The sequence below is a fragment of the Myotis davidii genome, unplaced genomic scaffold (genome assembly GCF_000327345.1).
Source record: "Myotis davidii unplaced genomic scaffold, ASM32734v1 scaffold59, whole genome shotgun sequence".
Classification (NCBI taxonomy): domain Eukaryota; kingdom Metazoa; phylum Chordata; class Mammalia; order Chiroptera; family Vespertilionidae; genus Myotis; species Myotis davidii.
Window position 1 is genome coordinate 4,331,010 of NW_006293001.1, and position 5,259 is coordinate 4,336,268.

Sequence of the window (5,259 nt, forward strand, 5' to 3'; positions counted from 1 at the left end):
CAGTCTCTTTTCTCTTGTTTGAACTATATCCACAAGTGGAACAGAAGAACTATACTAATTATCAGAGAAATAAAAACTCACAGGAAAGGAAATGAGTAAAGCTACTTTCAACACTAAGATCCCAAGGAAAAAGAAAACATTTTATAGGTATTCTGCATGATGTATTCTGTCGTAAAAAAATTCTTTGTGAGTTATATATCATCAATAACTTATAACAGAAGCTTGTCATGATATGAAAACGAGAACAAAATCCTAACAGCAACAAATTTTCCAAGATTATATTTTAAAATACGTTCTAAAACAGATTTCCTCCTATAAAAGCATGCATGCTTAAGTTGGGTTGCAGGGTAAAAAAAAAAAGTTTAACCTTGAGCTTTCATATAATAAATAATAGTTCTACTTTCAAGATATATCAGTTTCAAAAATGATTGGAGGCAGCGATACTATCATTGTTTTGTGAAAAACATAGTAGCTCAAATATAAGCAAACATATCCCTTATATCTATATTTAACATAAATATATCTGAATTGAAATTCTTCCTTGAATTTGCTGCTTCTAATATACCCCGCAACGACAGCCCACCATATGCAACGTTAAGCGAAGTGTCAGTATTCAAGTAACAAGACAACAAGCAGATTTGTTGCATAAACGATGTAAATATTATTAACAGAAAGTGCCATATGATATCTCATGTGTGGATGGCTGCTGATCACCTATCTGTTCCGCTGCCTCAGTCTCTCAGCTGAGATTTCGTCAACAGGTACCGCACGCATGTGCTGCGCGGAGGCAGAGCCGTCTGTGCGGCTGCCCTGGGGAAGCAGCTCACCCACCTGCTTCTGCTTCGCTTCAAACTTATCAGCACAATGTATTCTTACCCTGCTCCTGCCCACCCCTTGTTCCCACTCTCTGCATGTCCTGTAGTAAGCATCCCTCAAGTACAATTGTCATTTAAATACTGACATCGGAAATAGCAAAAGGATCACTCATCGACAACCATGTCAGAGCACCTATGCTTGAAATTTCTACCATAAATTGAATGAAAAGTTCATAATAAAAGTGCAAGTGTAGAAAAAAAGTAATAAAATAAAATCCAACCATGAAAAGTACTTGCTACACAGAAATTTGTTTTCAGTCTTTGAAAAAAAAAAAAAAAGACTGTTTTAATAGACATAAACTTCAGGTGGAGAGAGAGAGAGAGTGTGTGTGTGTGTGTGTGTGTGTGTGAGAGAGAGAGAGAGAGAGAGAGAGAGAGAGAGAGAAAAAAAAAAAAAGAAGAGAGAGAATTGAAAAATGAAACAAGTTTTGAACTTGCAGTCTTCTAAGTAGTACCTAAAATATTTTCCAAGTTTAACTGATTTTAATAAAACATCAGCTCTTGTATATCCCAAAAGAAAGCAACAGTTATATTAATTTTTTTCATTGAAAACACAATTTCCATTGTTTCCTGTGCCATTTACTTATTCTAGTTTATCAATGACTCAAGATAGAAAAGCAGATATGCTGATTAATCAAGTCTTATTGATCATTATTTCACACAAATGTCTGCAGAACACTTTTTCCCAATCACAAATTTATAAATCAATTGAAATTCCTGGTAATTAAATGTATTAGCTCTATAACAGCAAATGTGGTACTTTATATAAAAGCAGTATGTGAAATCTGCACTCAAGAATATATTGATCAAAGGCAAAAACAGCAAACATTTCTATTAAACCAGAGTCTAGGACCAGATTAGAAAGTACTAAACATCACAGCCTGCAATTGTTTCAAGTACACCTAGCAATTCTGCTGATTTGGGACCAGTGAAACTGATTACTTAATGAGGCAATCATTCAAGGCATCCAAACAGACAAAAATAGGGAATCATTAGCATAGCCGTCTTCACCTTGGGATAAAAAATTTTGAAAAATGTTGCAGACACTTAAACTTTTGGAATCTGACCCCATGCTTAAACGAAGGGAGGGGGGGAGATCTAAAAAGTGACAGCCAAAAATTCAGGGGGAAAAATAATGTATCTATAATTATATTATTCATTTATCTTCTCAGGTAATATTTTCAACTATCTTAGAAATCTCAAGTTTTATACAGATTTTTCTCTATAGATTCTTGGAAGTACTACTTTCCTCCCCTCTGGCCATACTCTTGTGCTATCTAAAAGTAATTAATGAAATCTCTGCGCTCTTGTATTTCTGTCATAAGTACCTGCCTCCAAAAAGATTTTCAAAGTCCCTGCCCAACATGAATAAAAACACAAAAAAGATTTTCTATTTATGGGGAAAAAAATGGTACTGGAAACTTAGCCACTGAAGTCTTTAATATAACTAAAGAAAAACACACTATGTTTTCACTCAGAAGATACCAGAGACAATTTTAAGAATCTCACTGATCTGGTACAGCCAGGAGAAATAAAAACTATTCTCTATGAAAAAAAAAATGGTTCCTGAAATAATTCCAAAGAGGCCCTACAAACTGTCTTTTTAAGAGAAGAGAAAAGCAAGTCAACTCACATATACAGCTTCCAAACAGAAGTCTTACCCTCTTCCAGGAAAACAACGAGACTTTATTGCCCTGCTATGATTCTTTCGTTTCAGACATGATTAATTAGCAAGTATTACACTTCCCAAAACTCCCACCACACTCTTTGTGGTCTATCATCCTTGATAGACCCCTATGAAAGAGCAAGTAACCACTAGCGATGTAAGACAAGTATCCAAAAAACTCTTCTCTCTCACATCTTTGCCTCCCAAAATGAAGCAGGCTGTTTTTAACACCTCTCTCTCTCTCTCTCTCTCTCTCTCTCTCTCTCTCATAAAGAAATCACATTTTTTAAAACGTAGTCATTTTTCTAACAATATCTTTTAACATCTGAATAAGGCATGCAACATATTCAGTATTTTCGAATACATGGCACATTTAACCTGTTCCCTACCTGTATTTTTAAGCGGAAGTTCTGAAAGCCTTGTGAGTCCATGTAGTTTATATCGATAACCATCCACATGCACAATTAAGAAACAATAGAGAAAATGTGAGCAAGCATGTTTGGGGGAATGGTTTTTAATAGAAAAAAAAAGTTTATTTTCCAAATAAAAGCTATTATGTCACACATGCAATGGAGATAGGAAATAGAAATAAAGGATTAAACTAAAAGACAAAGAGAAGAGGGCAACTCTAAAATGTGAATGAATGTAAACTCTGATCTCTGCATATTGCTCCAAAACACACTTTCAAAATAATTTTCCCTTTAATGCAATCAATGTCCAAACTGTCCATGTGAACCAAGACGCCAGCCATAGCTGGATGTGCTATAAATATATATTTTAACAACCAACCATTTATAAAGACTCGGGTTTCCCCTTCAACTTTTCAACTGTTGTGTCCAAAAAACTTCACCCATAGTACAATACTAATAAATAGATCTTGGTTCCAGGAAACATTTTAAAAAATCTATTCTGGTCAAAATATCCTTGCTTTTTTTCTGTTGTATTAAATTTAGGATCAAAAACATCAAAGCAGCTTCCACCTCGGACTTAACTTTTAGAGGATCAATGTGACAAGGCAGTCAGTCCCTGATAGATGTTTCTCTTGATAAACGACTTGTTCAAAAGAGACATTGTAGCTTTCATTTCCTGACCACAACACACTTTTAATTTGCAACAGCGGAGCTGCCAGAGTGTGAGCACTCGCCCACTTTCCAGCCTTTTAGGTTTGTAGCCCTGGTTCCTTTAGGCCAAACATCTGAGACAGAATCTAAAAATAATCGGAGTAATAGAATTACAAAACAGGAGCCACGAATGCCACTTTATACATATACACAAGTGTCTACTTTATAGATACAGATATAAACTTTTTCTCCCCTGTAGGATAACAAGGGTCCTGAGTGAACATCATTTGCACAACAGGCATTTAAACTCGCAGGGAAATAAATTATGTGACTATTAGTTAATAGTAAGCAGAGCCTGGGTGGGGGGCAATTTACACACTTAAATCTGGTGTTAAATGTCATGAATTATATGATTGCCTAACCCAATGTGTTTTTTTTTACATATTATTGCAATGGTTATCATTACTACTACCCAGAAATCACACTTAAGTATCAATAAGGTAAACAGTCAAACCATCCAATTTCTGCTCTCAGCACATTGTCTGAGCTCCGATTTAAAATTTATAAATGTAATATCCTCCTCATCACAGGCAGCAGCCCAATCTGCTCTGAATATATATTACAGCTTTAACATCACAGAGGGAAATCGCCCATCTGGCAATCCCATTCGCTCCAACAGCTCCGGGGGAAAAAAAAGCTGTGCTCTCTCCTCCTTAAAACATTTCTCAGGGCAAATTATGTGCATCTAAAATAAACAGTCTTCTTATTGATCGCTTCAAAGTCAACAAGTTCCAAATGCAAAATTCAATCAAATCCTTCCTATCGGGTAAGAGTGGTGTGTGTTTAGCTCGATAGTCACCAGAGTCCAACCAGAAGTGTATGTCGCGCAACGGCTCTTGTAGCCCCCTTTCCTTGTATTCACATTTGTGTCATGAGAGAGCAGCCACCACTGCCACATTACAGACCCCTGGCTATTGCCCCTCTGCTATTTGTTTCTCTCATATTCTCCCTTTTCCTTCTTTCTCTCTTTTCAGGGTGAATGCATGGTGGCTGGGTAAATGTACCAAAAAAGAAACAGTGTAGAGTGGACATATCCTTTGGTTATGCAAAATACTTTTAACATCTTTTTGTTGTTGCTGCTCCCTCTTAGTCTTAATTGAATATCACAAAGTGTACACACGGCATGGTCACAAGAGCTATTGAAAACCCCCTCTCACTCCATTTATCTGACCTTTTTTTATTTTTTGTAAAGAAAGAGGAAAGAGCGATTTCAAACAAAGTCAATTTCAGTGCCTGATTATTTAATTCTGTCACAGGTTAAAAGTAAAAAGCGCTGACAGGCAGACAAGTGAATGGCAAGCAAAGAAAAAAGAAAAAAAAAAACAAAAAACTACCACTGTTCCTTAAAAGGCATTAACGACTTTAAGCAATCAAAATATATTTTTATGTTCATGTAAAAGATATCCCTTCATAACTCATTCCCCCAAACACACACACAGAGACACACACACACACTCAGAAGAACTGATTACTCCACAAAGTGCAATCATTGAGAGAGCCCATAGCCCAATTGCATTAATAGATTGAGAGAAAAAAATTCACCCAGTTCTGTGTGTGTACATATATATAGAGAGATATATACTTTCATTAGTAAGCA

At 35.9% G+C, this 5,259-nt stretch overlaps 1 protein-coding gene across 2 annotated transcripts in view; it reads right to left on the reverse strand.

Annotated features, from left to right (window-relative positions):
- Positions 1 to 5,259, reverse strand: part of FIGN (fidgetin) — a 124,846-nt gene that overhangs the window by 117,986 nt on the left and 1,601 nt on the right. The window lies entirely within an intron of this gene.